Source organism: Macaca mulatta, chromosome 19, assembly GCF_049350105.2.
Source record: "Macaca mulatta isolate MMU2019108-1 chromosome 19, T2T-MMU8v2.0, whole genome shotgun sequence".
Taxonomy (NCBI): domain Eukaryota; kingdom Metazoa; phylum Chordata; class Mammalia; order Primates; family Cercopithecidae; genus Macaca; species Macaca mulatta.
The window spans coordinates 20,533,136-20,551,166 of record NC_133424.1 but is presented as its reverse complement, the minus strand read 5'-3'; the positions used below and the strand labels follow the sequence as shown (position 1 = coordinate 20,551,166).

General features: G+C 44.1%; 1 long non-coding RNA gene across 1 annotated transcript; it reads left to right on the top strand.

Annotated features, from left to right (window-relative positions):
* The first annotated feature begins 2,639 nt into the window (after window positions 1–2,639).
* On the top strand, window positions 2,640–14,744 carry LOC144336884 (uncharacterized). Its single transcript, XR_013409305.1, has 4 exons — window positions 2,640–3,585; window positions 6,413–6,454; window positions 13,540–13,914; window positions 14,235–14,744. It is a non-coding gene; the product is annotated as an uncharacterized LOC144336884 (long non-coding RNA).
* Window positions 14,745–18,031: the final 3,287 nt, after the last annotated feature.

Here is an 18,031-nt window from a genome sequence, read left to right as displayed (position 1 = left end):
GATAGCTTTGAGCCCTATCAGTCAAGACATAGGCCTGGCATTGGGCCCAGGTCAGTCTGGAAGTCAGAGTAGCATTTTCCTTTTCCAGCTTACATTTCTTTTGTAGCAACCAGCCCCTCTCTTGATACATTAACTTATAAGCAGTAAGCAAACACTATCCACTTTGGGAGAACCCCTCAGCGTGTCCTTTGGTGACTGGAATCCCCTGCAGCACTTCACACACAGTCAAAGGTTTAAATTGCGCTAATTTAGATTCCCAATTCTCACAAAGGCCAGTTCCCCTGGACCATTCAACCACCAAAGGGAAAACTGGGGGAGTTCCCATCCCAGGATATGGAAAGTCTCTGAGCTTTCAGCCCCATCCTTGTGGACAAAAAAGCGACACACTTTTGTTTTCTTTTTTTTTTTTTTTTGAGACAGAGTCTTGCTCTGTCGCCCAGGCTGGAGTGCAGTGGCCGGATCTCAGCTCACTGCAAGCTCCGCCTCCCGGCTTTACGCCATTCTCCTGCCTCAGCCTCCCGAGTAGCTGGGACTACAGGCGCCCGCCACCTCGCCTGGCTAGTTTTTTTTTTTTTTTTTTGTATTTTTTTTAGTAGAGACGGGGTTTCACTGTGTTAGCCAGGATGGTCTCGATCTCCTGACCTCGTGATCCGCCCATCTCGGCCTCCCAAAGTGCTGGGATTACAGGCTTGAGCCACCGCTCCCGGCCACACTTTTGTTTTCGAATCCTGTTTGTGATGCCAAAAATGAGCTGTATGGGAAATGTGTGAGGGGAGAAGAAAAGACACACACAATACATTTAAGAGTAAACAAGCTTTATCCCATGTAAATGGCAATGCAGATATAATAAATAAATGATATAATAAGCAAATCAATATAAGAAGCAGATTGATATAACAAGCAAGTTGCAATGGGAAGAGGAGAAGAAAAAAGAGATATATATATATTTACACTCACCAGACTATGGAGGGTTCACCACCAGACTGGGAAGCAACAGCCTGGGCTCCAGAGTGGGCCAGGAAAGGTCTCATGAAGCTTCAGCGCAGTCTAGTACCCAAGCTCTTTTGTAATAAGCTGTTTGGCATGAGGCCCAGTCACCAGAGCCCTTCACAACTGGTCTCAAGAAACAACAACAAAAAAATCAACTTGTTTTTGTGATTGTCTATTGTTTTAAACAACTAATGTATAGGAATAGATTGAAATAGCGATTTCTCCAAAACAGCTCTGGAAAAATGCCTCAAGGGGCTCACACAACCTGTTCCAGGACTTGGTGACCACTATTTGTGTCCACATTCAATTGAGTTCAAATTTAATATTTAACTTTTCCTCCACACCAGACTATGGAGGATTCACCACCAGAGTGAGAAGCAACAGCCTGGGCTCCAGAGTCAGATCTTACACTCACCAAACTATGGAGGATTCACGACCAGACTGAGAAGCAACAGCTTTCGCTCCAGATTCAGCCACCCGTCCGGACACAGATGAGGAGAGGTCTCATGAAGCTTCCGCGTGTTTGGGACACTAGCTCTTGTTGTAATGAGTTGTTTACCATAAGGCCCAGTCACAAAGGTCCTTGGCGACTGGGCCCAAGGAACACAATAAGGTCAACTTGGTTTTTTTGCAATTGTCTATCATTTTTCAATAACTAAAGTATAAAAATAGATTGAAATAGAGATTTCTCCATAACAGAGTTGGATGATCGTCTCAAGGGGCTCACACAACCTGTTCTAGGACTTGGTGACCATTGTTTGTGTCCACGTTCAATTGAGTTCAAATTTAATATTTAACTTTTCCTCCACAAATTCTCCTGTCCTGATGAATTGGCTCTGTCTAGGCAAAGGGCAACGCGAGCCCCTTGAGCTGTTACACAACCTCTGCCTCCTGGGTTCAAGCGATTCTCCTGCCTCGGCCTCCAGAGTAGCTGGGACTACAGGTGTGCACCAGCACGCCCAGCTAATTTTTTGTATTTTTAGTAGAGATGGGATTTCACCATGTTAGCCAGGCGGGTCTTGAACTGCTGACCTCAAGCGATCCTCCCACCTTGGCCTCCCAAAGTGCTGGGATTACAGGCGTGAGTCACAGTGCCTGGCCCTAAATGATTTCTTTCTATCTCCTATAGCAGTTTGAAATTACTGAAAGGTTGTTTCAAACTGAAAAACTAAAAAGAATGTAAATACAAATAAAATATAAAAAGTTAAAAAAATACAAGAGATTACAAAATATATATGTAAATCTGGAGTGGTCAAAAATGACAAATTTGGTTTATTTATAAAGTTACATTAAAATTAGCTTTAGTATAGATAATACACTATTACCAAAGTAAAAGTTGATTTTCTCTTGAATAAAAATTGTAGGTATTATTAATATGACAGCAAAATACTTCTGTTCACCTTTTGAATACATTCAAAAACAGAGAGTAAAAAAATATTCCCATGCTCTGGGATGGGACTGGCTTAGCTCAGGGAGGAAGCCCTGCCTGAAAAGTCTGCAGGTTAGGCTGTTCTTTTCTCATTCAGCCCAGCATCTGATCTCATCTTCTGTCACTCAGGGCCTGCGGGGGCGGGGCCTTCAGCATTATCCAATCGGGGACATCGGGCTGGAAACCGTCCAATCAGGCACGCAGCTGGAGCGAACAGAACGGCTTCGGATTTGGCGGGGCCTTTGTCTCTCCCTGCAGCTGGAGCTCAAGGACTTGTCTTCACTGCTCTGTGTCCTCTGCTCCTACAGGGCCAGCTTATGTGGTCCTGTGACCTGAACGTATTGAAAGATCCACAGCTAAGACTCCGGGACCCCCTGGAAACGTAGAAATGGTGAATGTGTCCGGTCCGACATCTCGGGAGGTGGGCGGGGGGTGGGGGGTGCTGGTTGAAACCAGTGGAAGGTGGCTGTAGCGGGCCCTCAGGTCTCCCTGCAGTCAGCTCCACAATCGGCGCCCGGAGTTCTCCTTGCCCAGCTCGGCCTCAGTCCCCTTCAGCCATAAGATAGCGGCTGCGCTGACAGCCGGGGCCCCGGGCGTCCTGTCTCTTCCCTGCGTGGTGACTGTGCCCTGGCCTGGAGCCCTCTCCGGGCAGCTCTGCACCGGCAGCGCCACGTCTCTCCCAGATTGTGCAGGGACCAAGGGGAGGGTTGTCAGGGAAGAATCCTGATTCGGAGTGCGGATTCATGCATGGGGAGAGCTTTGGTCGTGGGGTTCACAGTTTCCTTTTGACCAATTAAGAATTTATGGGGCCGGGCGCGGTGGCTCACGCTTGTAGTCCCAACCCTTTGGGAGGCGGAGGCTGGTGGATCACTTTAGGTCAGGAGTTCAAGACCAGCCTGGCCAAAATACAGCTCCACTAAAAATACAAAAATTAACTGGGTGTGATGGTGAATGTCTGTACCCCGGTTACTCGGGAGGCAAAGGTGAGAGAATGTCTTGAATCTGGGAGGCGGAGGTTGCACTGAGCTGAGATCACGCCACTGCCCTCCAGCCTGGGCGACAGAGCAAGACCCTGTTTCAAAAAAAATTATGTGAGTCACTGCCAAAATATCAAATAATTTAATCAAAGAGTGATTCAAGAATTGTGGAGCACCCGGCCGGGCACGGTGGCTCAAGCCTGTAATCCCAGCACTTTGGGAGGCCTAGACGGGCGGATCACGAGGGCAGGAGTTCGAGACCATCCTGGCTAACACGGTGAAACCCCGTCTCTACTAAAAAATACAAAAAACTAGCCGGGCGAGGTGGCGGGCGCCTGTAGTCCCGGCTACTCGGGAGGCTGAGGCAGGAGAATGGCGTAAAAACCCGGGAGACAGAGCTTGCAGTGAGCTGAGATCCGGCCACTGCACTCCAGCCTGGGCGACACAGCGAGACTCCGTCTCAAAAAAAAAAAAAAAAAAAAAAAGAATTGTGGAGCACCCAGCTTTGTAGTTTGTGGTCCATGGTTGGGGCTTAGTTGCGTAGTTTCTTAATTTGTGCAATCAAGGTGGAAATTTCCTGGTTATGTATTCAGAGCTTAATTGGCAGTTTATAGCTCTTTAAGCCTGAATTTTGTTTCCCCTAATGTAGTAATTTACCAAAAAATGCACTTGAGTTTAGATTTTTTTTTTTTTTTTTTTTTTTTGGAAGTAGGAATCCGGGGACTAGAGCCTCCTCAGTCTAATTGCCTGCCCCTTAATTATTTTCACACCCCATAGGGGCCTGATTATCCCTGGCATTTTTCACATGTGTCCCAAGCAGGGCCTCAAGTGTACCCCATGTTCCTCAATTAATAATTTGTTTAAAGCGTTTCATAATACTAATGAAAAATTTGTTTTTTGTTTGTAAATAGTTCTTATGAGAAGAAAGCAAGGAATACCCCCCTGACACTGCATTGTAAAAAATATCTGTGCCTCTTTTTCCTTTATATTGCCAGAGAACTTAACGGAATGTTTTCGGGTCAAGATTACTCTTCGGAAACTTTATAGGGTGATGTGTCCTCAGGCAACTTTCTGTTTTTTTCTGGTCCTGGGTTTTAGTACTTTCTGGGGATAAACCAAGATACCCACCATGGCTATGTCTGCTAGAGTGTCTAGTGACTATTAGCCCTTGGTCATTTTCTCCCATAGGACTACCTGAGGTATGGAGTGTAGCCTCGCAAGGGAGCAGGTGGCAGCCTTGGGGCTGAAAGGCATCTCCTGGTGCATTTTTTTGTTTGTTTGTTTTTGGAAAAACTAACCCCTTGAGACGTGAAGATTGTCTTCACCCAACCTAGCTTCCATTTCTTGGAGACACATTGCTGGTCAGCCAATCAGATGCTGGTATTGAGGGAAAACCAAATAATTTATGCCCCTTGGATTCTCTTGGGTGTGGCAGAAAAATAGTGAAAGAAAAATCATGAAAAATTTGTAAAAAAACAAAAACAAAAACAAAAAAAACTCCAAAAGACAAAAATCTGACCCCAGTAAGATGGCATAAAATGCACCTGGAACATTCATGGGGGCATAGTGCAGTGTCTCCTGGGAGGGTGGTTTTTGAGCATGTAAGTGAACAGGGTGGGGTGGATAATTGGATCTGTACCTCGAAAAGATTGGTTCACTTATTTTGACCTCAGGGTTTTTTTTGTTTTTTGGTTTGTTTTTGTTTTGGTTTTTTGTTTCGGTTTCTGTTTGTTTGTTTTTGAGACAGTCTCACTCTGTTGCACAGGCTGGAATGCAGTGGCTCAATCTCAACTCACTGCAACCTGTGCCTCTTGGGTTCAAGTGATTCTCATGCCTCAGCCTCCCAAGTAGCTACGACTACAAGTGCGCACCACTGCACCAGGCTAGTTTTTGTATGTTTAGTAGAGATGGACCGGGCTGGTTCCAAACTTCTGGTCTTAAGTGATCCACCTGTTCTGGCCTCACAAAATGCTGGGATTATAGGCATGAGCCACTGCACCCACCTGCATCAGTTTTTTTTACTATAATCTACATTTTATTAGTAGGGCTTGAAAGGTAAGAAAATATTTACAGTTGGCCGGGCGCGGTGGCTCAAGCCTGTAATCCCAGCACTTTGGGAGGCCGAGACGGGTGGATCACGAGGTCAGGAGATCGAGACCATCCTGGCTAACACGGTGAAACCCCGTCTCTACTAAGAAATACAAAAAACTAGCCGGGCGAGGTGGCGGGCGCCTGTAGTCCCAGCTACTCGGGAGGCTGAGGCCGGAGAATGGCATGAACCCGGGAGGCGGAGCTTGCAGTGAGCTGAGATCCGGCCACTGCACTCCAGCCTGGGCTACAGAGCGAGACTCCGTCTCAAAAAAAAAAAAAAAAAAAAAAAAAGAAAATATTTACAAAGGACATAAAAGAGATGTGTTTCAAAAAATTAGTGTTTAGTCATATATTCCATTTGTTAATAATTCCCATTTACCTTTTTCTTTCCCGGAATGAATTTAGGAATTTTCTCAAGTGTGTTTTTTATGACTGAATGATTTCAAACAGAATTCCAAGCCTTAGCTTTAAGAATGCTAGCTACAGCCAGGTGCAGTGGCTCACGCCTGTAATTCTAGCACTTTGGGAGGCCAAGGTGGGTGAATCACAAGGTCAGGACATCAAGACCATCCTAACCAACATAGTGAAACCCCGTCTCTACCAAAAATACAAAAATTAGCTATGCGTGGTGGCACGTGCCTATAGTCCCAGCTACTCAGGAGGCTGAGACAGGAGAATCGGTTGAACCCAGGAGGTGAAGGTTGCAGTTAGCCAAGAACATGCCACTGCACTCTAGCCAGGATGACAGAGCTAGACTCTGTCATTTAAAAAAAAAAAAAACAAAGAATGCTAACTACCAAGGAAAAAAATGGGGAAAACCTCTTTCATTCTGGCTATAGACAATGAATATATTTCCACAGAAAAATGTGTTAGATAATTGATGAGTTACATAGATTCGTCAAAACATCAATTCCTCTTTTTGCAGGGCAAATTTTTGACAGTGAATATCTCGGTTCTATATTCTGTTGTCTTGATTTCTGAGCTTAATACTAAATTATATGTGATGAAACGGGGTGCTTCTAGAAGTGTTCCCATATGACTGATTTTTTACATTGTTTTTAATAGAAATAATAAAGTAATACATATATTATCTGAAAGAAGTAGCTATATTTGCTTTTCTTATGGAGGTATAAAATGCAAGCACCTTAGCCAGGTGCAGCGGCTCATACCTGTAATCCCAGCACTTTGGGAGGCCAAGGGGGATCGATCACTTGAGGTCAGGAGTTTGAGACCAGCCTGCCCAATATGGTGAGACCCCCATCCCTAGTAAAAATACAAAAATTAGCCAGGTGTGGTGGTGCATGCCTGTAGTCCCAGGTACTTGGGAGGCTGAGGCAGGAGAATGGCTTGAACCCAGAATGCAGAGGTTGCAGTGAGCCTAGATCGTGCCATTGCACTCCAGCCTGGGCAATAGCACAAGACTTTGTCTCAAAAAAATAAAAAAAAATAAAGTAAGCACCTTAAAATTTCTTTCCCTTATGTAAATGCTGTGTTTAAGTAATTTTACTTAATTTTTCAAACATTTAGTTTCAGAAACTAAGGGAATAACTCTGACATGGAAATTAAAGCTTGAACCTAGTGAATCCAAGCTAAGGGTAATATTAAACCTGCAACAGGAGGTTATTAAAGACACATTTAGGTTTTTTTGTTTGTTTGTTTGAGATGGAGTCTCGCACTGTCTCCCGGACTGGAGTGCAGTGGTGCAATCTCGGCTCACTGCGATTCTCCTGCCTTAGCCTCCTGAGTAGCCAGGATTATAGGCGTCCACCACCATGCCTGGCTAATTTTTTGTATTTTTAGTAGAGATGGGTTTTCACTATGTTGGCCAGGCTGGTCTCAAACACCTGACCTCGTGATCCACCCGCCTCGGCCTCCCAAAGTGCTGGGATTACAGGCATGACCCACCGCACCCAGCCTAAGGCCCAGTTAGTTTTGTTTGGAAAGCCTCCCCTGCAGATTTCTCAGCCTGCTCACCCCAGCCATAGAAGGAGCCCTTATTCTGAGAGAAGCTACAAAGCCCTGGAAACTTGGGGCCCCACAGGCAGATGCAGTTAAGGTTAAGACGAAAGGAAACCGGGAGGGTCTTATTGATGATGAAGTTGTCATTGTTTTGAGGCACTTTCTAGACTTTGTAAAATAAAAATGTTAGATTTATGTAAAAAACAAAAGGAATTCCAAAAATGTATTGCAACAGGAGGAAGTACCAACTAACTGTAAGATCTTTCTGGCTTGCAAAGATATAGGCAGAAAAGGAATTTCTTTCCTAGGAAGGAGCAAACAAGATTAGAAAGGAGGTGGGAGAAGAATGGTAAATGGAGGGTGAAAAAGTCAGATTTTAGACCAGAGAATGTGTTTGGTTTTTTTTGTTTGTTTCTTTTGTTGTTGTTATTGTTGTTGCTTTTTGAGACAGAGTCTCCTTCTGTTCCCCAGGCTGGAGTACAGTGGTGCAATCTTGGCTCACTGCAACCTCTACCTCCTGGGTTCAAGTGATTCTCCTGCCTCAGCCTCCTGAGTAGCTGGGATTATAGGCACATACCACCACACCCAGCTAATTTTTGTGTTTTTAGTAGAGACGGGGTTTAACCATGTTGGTCAGTCTGGTCTGGAACTCCTGAATTCATGATCTGCCTGCCTCAGCATCCCAAAGTACTGGGATTACAGGCATGCACCACCATGCCCAGCCCAGAGAATGTTTTACACTGAAATCAGCATGTTCTTAAAAGGACATAAAGTGGAGTTGTATGTTGACTCAGACTGAGGGTAGCTCAAAGGTCTGGAGCCTGAAGGAGAAAGATAAATATAAGTAAAGTTTGATTGAGAAATATTTCCTTTTAGGCCAGGTGTGGTAGCTCATGGCTGTAACCTCAGCACTTTGGGAAGAAGATGGAGGTGGATCACCTGACATCAGGAGTTTGAGACCAGCCTGGCCCACATGGTGAAACCTTGTCTCTACTTAAAATGCAAAAACTATCCAGGCGTTGTTGCCAGTTCCTATAATCCCAGCTACTCTGGAGGTTGAGGCAGTAGAATTGCTTGAACCCAGAAAGCAGAGGTTGCAGTCAGCTGAGATTGTGCCACTGCACTCCAGCCTGGGTGACAGAGCGAGACTCTGGCTCAAAAAAAAAAAGGATCTTTAAGAAAGATTTTATTTTGATCACTGAAGACAAATTCAGCTGATTTTTTTTAATGAGAAAAAGGAGAAAATGTTCAGAGTGTGTGTCTGGCCGTGTGATAGGTAAGAAAAGAAATCACCATATGGCCAGGTGTGGTGGCTCATGCCTGTAATCCAAGCAGTTGGGGAGGTTGAGTCAGGTGAAGCACCTGAGGTCAGGAGTTCATGACCAGCCTGACCAACATGGAGAAACCCTGTCTCTACTAAAATACAAAATTAGCCAAGCATGGTGGCACATGCCTGTAATCCCAACTACTCAGGAGGCTGAGGCAGGAGAATCACTTGAACCCAGGAGATGGAGGTTACAGTGAGCTGAGATCACGCCATTGCACTCTAGCCTGGGCAACAAGAGTGAAACTGTCTCAAAAAAAAAAAAAAAAAAAAAAAAGGAAAGAAAGAAAACACCATCTAAGACACAATGGGAAGGGTGTTTTGTTTTGTTTTCATAAACTGTTCCTTGAGCACACAAAAAATAGAGAATTTTAATAATTACAAATATCTTCTAGGATTATCTATGTATTTCATCTTTCCCATCTCTTTTTTGGTTCTATGCATTTCTTCCCTTTGGCTTTTTCTGGGCTGCATCTTATATATGAAACCGGTAAATGTAGCTACAGTGTTTTGCTGAGTTCTGTATCTCTACCAAATTATTGAACTTCAGGGAGGTTATGGGAGTCCCCAGTTTTCAAACAGTAGCTCAGAAGCATAGATGGGCCCATGGGGTTTGTGACTAACATCTGCAGTGAGGACAATGTTGTGGGACTGAGCCCTGAATCAGGGTCTGTGCTGACTCTGGGTGGTGTCAGAATTCAAATATTAGACAATGAGTTGTTGTTGGAGAATTGTGTGATGTTCAGCAAACTCTACAAATTTGGTGCCAGAAAAAAAATATCATGGAGGCCTGGCCTGGAATAAAACTCTGGGTGTTTGGGAATGGGAGGCTCTGCTCTAATGTACACAGGCTGTCACACTGCCTATTGTCCTGTGATTCCAGGTCTTCTCACAGGGTGACAGAGGACTGAAAACTTAGAGGAAAGAGCCCTGATGACACAGCCCCTTTTCTTGCAGCTGCAACCACAAGATTCCCACCCACTCCCAAACACACACACTAGACATTGATGTTTCCACACTCCTCCCAGGACTAGGCACCACCTTGAGGAACTTCACCACGGCATTTCTGATCCACGTGTTTCTTGCCAAAAAGCCACAAGTGTCTACAAGCCTCCTGGTGTATCCCCACCCCCAGACACTGAATCTGCAGTAGCAACCTGTTTTTTCCACCAACTTTGGGTCTGGACCACCTGTTCATAACCTCATCTGCCTGCATTCACACAGAAATAAATCAGAGTACAGCCCCACCTGGGCCACTATCTGTAGCAAAAATCAGTGCTTTCACCTACATTGCACTCTCTTCCACCCAGAGATTTTTTTTGTTTTTAGATTTTATTTTTGTTTCGGAGTACACAGGTGGGTTTGTTATACAGTTAAAATTATGTCATGAAGGTTTGATGTGTAGATTATTTTGTCCCTGAGGTACTACCCATAGCACCAAACAGGTATGTTTTCTGATCCTTAGTCCTTCCACCCCCCCACTCCCAACTACACCTCAGTGTCTGTTGTTGTCCTCTTTGTGTTCATGTGTTCTTGTTATTTAGCTCTTACTTATAAATAATAACATGCATTTGGTTTTCTGTTTCTGCATTAGATTTTGTTTGTTTATTGTTCATTTTGTTTTGTTTTTGTGAAGGAGTTTTGCCCTTGTTGCCCAAGCTGTACAATCTCGGCTCACCTCAACCTTCGTTTCCTGGGTTCAAGCAATTCTCCTGCCTCAGCATCCCAAGTAGCTGGGATTACAGGCAGACGCCACCATGTCTGGCTACTTTTGTAGGGATGGGGTTTCTCCATGTTGGTCAGGCTGGTCTCAAACTCCCAACCTCAAGTGATCTGCCTGCCTCAGCCTCCCAAAGTGCTGGGATTACAGATGTGAGCCACTACACCTGGCCTCTGCATTAATTTTCTAAGCATAATGGTCTCCAGCTTCATCGAGGTTATTATGAAGGACACGATTGTTTTTTATAATGGCTGCAGAGTGTTCCATGATATTTATGTATCATATTTTGTTTTTACTAAATCTTCTATTTAATTTTATTTTTGGAAACAGGTTTATTGCCCTGGCTAGAGTGCCATAGCATGATACTGCTTTACTTTAGCCTCAACCTCCCAGGCTCAAGCAATTCTCCTACCTCATTTTCCCAAGTAGCTGGGACTACACATATGCATTACCATGCCTGGCCATTTTTTCTTTTTGTATTTTCCGTGGAGACAGGATTTTGCCATGTTGCCCAGGCTGGTCTCAAAGTTCTAAGCTCAGGCAATCCACCTGCCTTGGTCTTTCAAAGTGCTGGGATTGGCCGGGCACGGTGGCTCAAGCCTGTAATCCCAGCACTTTGGGAGGCCGAGACGGGCGGATCGCGAGGTCAGGAGATCGAGACCATCCTGGCTAACACGGTGAAACCCCGTCTCTAATAAAAAATACAAAAAAAAAAAACTAGCCGGGCGAGGTGGCGGGTGCCTGTAGTCCCAGCTACTCGGGAGGCTGAGGCAGGAGAATGGCGTGAACCCGGGAGGCGGAGCTTGCAGTGAGCCGAGATCTGGCCATTGCACTCCAGCCTGGGTGACACAGCAAGACTCCGTCTCAAAAAAAAAAAAAAAAAAAGCAACTGATATAAAGTAGAATGTTGACAGAAGAGCTGGGAAATCATTACATGGAGTGACCCAAATGCCTCCCTGAGATGACATTTATGCCATGATCACAATGACAATAGGGAGCCAGCCCTGCATAAGAATGTGTCAGGAGAAGCCACCGTTAGTAAAGAGACTCACAGGTGTGAGTTGGGCAGAAGTTAGAAAGGGACCACTGTGGCTGCAGAGAGCCTGAGAGAGAGAAGAAGGATGGAGAATCTTGGGGCCTGGAAGATGAGACTAGTTATCTGCTTCTTTCTTACAACATTGCCCTGAAACTTAGCACATTTCAACAACAAATACTATCTCACAATTTGTGGGGACCAGAAACTGGACACAGTTTAGTTAGGTGCCTCTTCCTCAAGGTCTTTTTTTTTTTTTTTTGTGAAACGGAGTCTCGCTCTCTCCGCCCAGGCTGGAGTGCAGTGGCCGGATCTCGGCTCACTGCAAGCTCCGCCTTCCGGTTCACGCCATTCTCCTGCCTCAGCCTCCCGAGTAGCTGGGACTACAGGCGCCCGCCACCTCGCCCGGCTAATTTTTTGTATTTTTTAGTAGAGACGGGGTTTCACCGTGTTAGCCAGGATGGTCTCGATCTCCTGACCTCGTGATCCGCCCGTCTCGGCCTCCCAAAGTGCTGGGATTACAGGCTTGAGCCACTGCGCCCGGCCCGCATTCAGATTAATGAGGAGCTGTTTGATGAGTGTAACTCCTCCATCTCTTTGGAAAAAGACCGGGTGCTCTACACCACCAACCTTAGTCAGCACTGGGCTGTGGCGACAGCAGGCATCTAGGGGTCTCTAGAGATCGGAACCTGAGACCACCAGGACAGGCCCAGGTCCCAGATTGAAATATGGAAACTCTCTGATCTCTGTCCTAGGGCCTTCCCAGGAGTGACCCACAGTCCTGTTTCAATACAGTCTGGCCTTCATTCGTCCCAGTGGCAACTTGGTTAGGTGGGAAGTCTCTGTTCACACACTTGTAGAAATATTAGAGAAAAGGCTTTCATCTTGTTTTCACTTTACATTAGGCCATGAGCATTTTTGCATGTTGCTATAGTTTGTATTGTTTTAACTCCCCACCCCAGGCATCTCCTGTGGCATGCAGCTTCAGTCCTACAGACCTTCTCCAAAACTTAAAAGCCAACATTACTAGGGAAGTTTTTATGCAAAAATAGAGGAATGTGTTGTATAAACAAACAAAAAAAAAAGGGTGTGAGACTGCTTTATGCATGTTCCTGCAATGTGTCATCTCAAGAACTCATGCCCGTATCCCATCAGGGAAGGAGGTGTGCACGCACATGTCTTCATAATATGCCACAAGGGAGGCTCTTCCCCACAGTGGTTTAGTCTTTCAATGCTGATGCAGCATGGTATACCATCCTCTTTCCATGTCAGTCATACTGCAGGGAATATTGTGTGTGTGTACTAATAGGCTGTAATAGTTTGCTAGGACTGCCATAACACAGCATCACAGAATGAAGGGCCTTAAAAACAGCAAGTTGTTTCTTGCAGTTCTGGAAATTAGAAATCTAACAGATGTCGGTGGAATAACTTCTCCAAGGCTCTCTCTTTGGCTTGTAGATGGCTGTCTTCTAACTGTGTTAACAGAATCTTCTCTTGTGCTTCTGTCTTTACTACCTCCTCTTATAAGAACCTGTTATATTTAATTAGGTCCCATGCCAGTGAACTCACAACCTTAATTACCTCTTTAATGACCCTATGTCCAAATACAGTCACAATCTGAAGCGGTGCTCTTTTTGCCTTTGTAGAGGAAGTTTGTCTGTGGCAAATGAATAAATGGCAGAATTTTACATCATGGGGTCAGTATAAAAAAGAGAGGTGTGCAGGGGATTTAGGGCCACTTTCCTTGTGTTGAGAACTCTAATGTCACCATCTCATGAACAGAAGAGTTATTATTATAGTTAGTATTTTTTTTTTTTTGAGGTGGAGTCTCACTCTGTTGCCCAGGCTGGAGTGCAGTGGCGTGATCTTGGCTCACTGCAACCTCTGCCTCCCAGGTTCAAGCGATTCCCCTGCCTCGGGCTCCCAAGTAGCTGGGACTACAGGCATGTGCTACCAACCCCAGCTAAATTTTTGTTTGTATTTTAGTAGAGATGGGGTTTTACCATGTTGACCAAGATGGTCTTGATTTCCTGACCTCGCGATTTGCCCGCCTCGGCCTCCCAAGGCAATTCTTTTAGCTGGACTTTGTCCTTCACACAGACATAACAGAGGTCCCTGGGTGCTGAAAGATGGGCCTCAGGCCCACTTAGACATTTTGGAAGGCTGTGGTTAGGCTTCATTCATTAATTACATGTATGTTAAGTACTTAACTTGTGAAGTCCCTTTTGTAGCTGCTTGGCATAATTCATTGAAGAAAGCAGATAATCACAGGGCCTCAATTCTATCTGCAGAGTTAAACACAGTAAATATCATCAGGATGTCCACTCAATATTAACTGGTGATATCCTCATGGCCTGCTCTCCTGGTTCTTACCCTTTTAAAAAAATCCAGGCCGGGCGCGGTGGCTCAAGCCTGTAATCCCAGCACTTTGGGAGGCCGAGACGGGCGGATCACGAGGTCAGGAGATCGAGACCATCCTGGCTAACATGGTGAAACCCCCTCTCTACTAAAAATACAAAAAACTAGCCGGGCGCGGTGGCGGGCACCTGTAGTCCCAGCTACTCGGGAGGCTGAGTCAGGAGAATGGCGTGAACCCGGGAGGCGGAGCTTGCAGTGAGCTGAGATCCGGCCACTGCACTCCAGCCTGGGTGACAGAGCAAGACTCCGTCTCAAAAAAAAAAAAAAAAAAAAAAAAAAAAAAAAAAATCCAGAGTAGTTATTATACTATTGTTCAACACTTAACACACACACTCATAAACAGAAGATTCTGCATGGAAACGTAAGTTGTGCTATAAGTATTTCATAAAAAGTTCAATTAAACATTCATCAACTACTATTGACACTTCTTAAGAATTTATTTCTACGGTATATTTTCTCTTAAGAGATTTCCAAATTCTATTGTGTTTCTTTATATGGTGCTTACAATATATGGCACAATGCTATTAATGATTTACCTGTTCTACCTAATTGTATATTGTACACACTCTGTGATAGAATAGAGTAACATTTTTCTTTTACAAAGGTGAACAATACTGACTGACTGATTAAATCCTGTGGCCTGTAGAGAATGAATCCAGCTTACTTCAGTTAAGTAATCCAAAGACTGCATTTAGGCCCGGTGCGGTGGCTCGCCTGAGGTCAAGAGTTCGAGACCAGCCTGGCCAACATGGTAACATGGTGAAAACCCGTCTCCACTAAAACTACAAAAAAAAAAAAAAAATTAGCCAGGTGTGGTGGTGGGCACCTGTAATCCCAGCTACTTGGGAAACTGGGGCAGTATAATCACTTGAACCCAGGAGACAGAGGTTGCAGTGAGCCGAGGTCGCACCATTGCACTCCAAACTGGGCAACAAGAGCGAAACTCCGTCTCAAAAAAAAAAAAAAAAAAAATCAAATAAATCAAAACCAAAGACTGCATTTACAACTTGTAAATGACTATAAATTTTAAGTTAAAAAGTTTTTTTTTTTTTACCACAATAAGCACTCCAAACTTCTCATGAGCGCTTACAAAGTAGTGTGTAAAATAACATGGGGTGGGGAGAACAGTGAGAAAGCTGCAACCGTGACTCAGGTAAAAAGGTGAAGGGCTCTGATGCATACATAAGTGGGGATGGACGTAAATGAAACCTGAAGATATTAGAAAATGAAAGCAGCACACTTCCTCTAAATTTAGAGTCAGTTGTGTAGCCTGGGTACAGATGCCCTCTCCAGACATGCAGAATCAATGCCATGTTTTCATCTGAATAATTTTACTATCCTGAAGCCACCAACTCATTCCAACTGGAACACTAATTATGCAGTGTGTATAACACATGGTAGTGCTTTCACACAGGTAGTGATTTTCTGTGTTTGTTCACTTCATTTATGTCTAAACAACACCACGTCTGATGTAGAGACATAGGAGTTGGTAAAAAAAGAAATAAACACTACCATGACTGATGACATCTCCCTAGTGTTCACCTAAAGAAATTAACACAATAAGATCAGATGACCAGCCATGGCTTCTATCCCAGGAAGCCTAGCAAACTTAACTTGCATTATTTCTTGTAGCTGCCTATTTTAAAGAAAAACAGAAATGAATGTCAACCAGTCAGAAGTAGCCAACAACCTTATATAATTAGGAACTTTTCAACAAGGTAAAGAAACAAAAAACCAAGAAGAAACAAGTTTCTAACTACCACTAATCAAATAATTTATTTTGTTGCTACATTTTTCCAATAAATAGTTGCCTCTTACACTGTCAGTGAAACACTAAACCTCTTTCAGACTGGTGTCCTATAATCAATCAATTGCTCTTACTCAAACTCTTCACAATTTTATTGTGTCTCAGATGACTTTTTAGCAGAATAAAGTAAACTAGGAATCCATATTACAAAAAGGTTTACAGAATATCAGAAAAGACAGAATGTTCATACAATATATGAATGTAGATATAAGCAAATAGAAAACTTACATGTTCTTAGGCAGAAAAACTCAATATACTATCAATGTCAATTGTCCTTAGGTAATTTATAAATTTAATTTTGTTCTAATATAGATATCATTAGATATTGGAGGTAGACATTTTACTATAAAATAGCATATAGGTCGGGTGCAGTGGCTCACACCTGTAATCCCAGCACTTTGGGAGGCTGAGGCGGGTGGGTCACCTGAGATCAGGAGTTCAAAATCAGCCTGGCCAATATGGTGAAACCCTGTCTCTACGAAAAGACATAAATTAGCCAGGCATGATGGTGGATACCTGTAATCCCAGCTACTCGGGAGGCTGAGGCAGGAAAATTGCTTGGACCTCTGAGGCAGAGGTTGCACAAGCCGAGATCACACCACTGCACTCCAGCCTGGGAGACAGAGCAAGACTCCATCTCAAAAGTAAATAAATAAATAAATAAATAAAACAGCATATAGATGAAAAGACAAGAAGAGCCAAGAAAACTCTGGAAAAAACAACAACAACAACAACAAAACACAGATAATATTGACCAGCCATGGAAAAAAATCATGATTGATTTAAAAAGCTAATAGATCATTGGAACTAAAAATTCAGAAATAGACTAAAGTGCCTAAGAAACTGTCTTAGTCCATCCAGGCTGCCATAACAAAATACCTTAGGCTGGGTAATGTAAAAACAACAGAAATTTATTGCTCACAGTTTGGGAGGCTGGAAAGTGCCAGATTAAGGCACCAACAAATTTGGAGTTTGGTGACAGCCCAGTTCCTCATAGATGATACCTTCTTGGTGTGTCCTCACATGGCAAAAGAGACAAGGACACTCCCTTTGACCTCACTTATTCCATTCAGGAAGATGGCGCTCTCTTGGCTTAGTCACTTCCCCAAAGGTCACATCCCTAATACTATCCACATATGAATTTGGAGGCGGACACAAATATTTAAACCACAGCAAAAATTTAATAAGCAGGAAAAACTATGTGGAGGGTGACATCATTAATACTTGACGTGTGAAAAATTGATGTTCCTATCTCAAAGGAAAGAAATGACTTATTCTTCATGTTCTTCATGACATAGAACAAAATAAAGGTCCAATGAAAGATAAATCTAGGCCGGGCGCGGTGGCTCAAGCCTGTAATCCCAGCACTTTGGAAGGCCAAGATGGGCGGATCACGAGGTCAGGAGATCGAGACCATCCTGGCGAACACGGTGAAACCCCGTCTCTACTAAAAAGTACAAAAAACTAGCTGGGTGAGGTGGCGGGCGCCTGTAGTCCCAGCTACTCAGGAGGTTGAGGCAGGAGAACGACGTAAATCCGGGAGGCGGAGCTTGCAGTGAGCTGAGATCCGGTCACTGCACTCCAGCCCGGGCGACAGAGCAAGACTCCGTCTCAAAAAAAAAAGATAAATCTGTATGAACAAATAAATCAGTGTTGATAAGGTGAATTCTACAGGTTGTATCAGGATTTTGGAGATTTCTGGGGATACGCAAGGCCCCAGAGTTTCCTCCTGTGACATTTTCCCTGAAGTTGCTCATGCTATTATTCAATTTGAAAATGGATAAAAATGTTTTTTCCTGTTCCAATATTTAAGAAATTCAAAACAAAAAGGCCTATGTATGCATGATTCTCAAACAGTCAGTGGTACCCGGCTAAGGAAGGGCAAAGAATCTCACATCCACAGAAGTATGATGTTCTGTCAGATAAAGATGCCTCCCTGTGCCAGAGCCACATATTTTACACCTGATCAGAATCTTTCACAGGGAAGCATTGCCCTGCAGCCCTACCACAGACTTAACCCTGAGAATCCGACTTAAACACTGATGAACACGCGCGCAAGTGTTCTGATCTACATGAATCCTCTCTTAATGGTTCCTTCCAGGGATCTGGGATTTTTCCCAAAGTCATCTGCCACACACAGACCGACTCAAAAATGTGGACAAAAGCTTTGATCCTTACTGGCACACCTGCCCGGTCCTATCAGCTTCTCTAGAAGTACGCTGCTCTAATTGCTCCTGAGAGACCCCATCTTAAGGTATCTCTCTGTGCCAACATAATAGATTT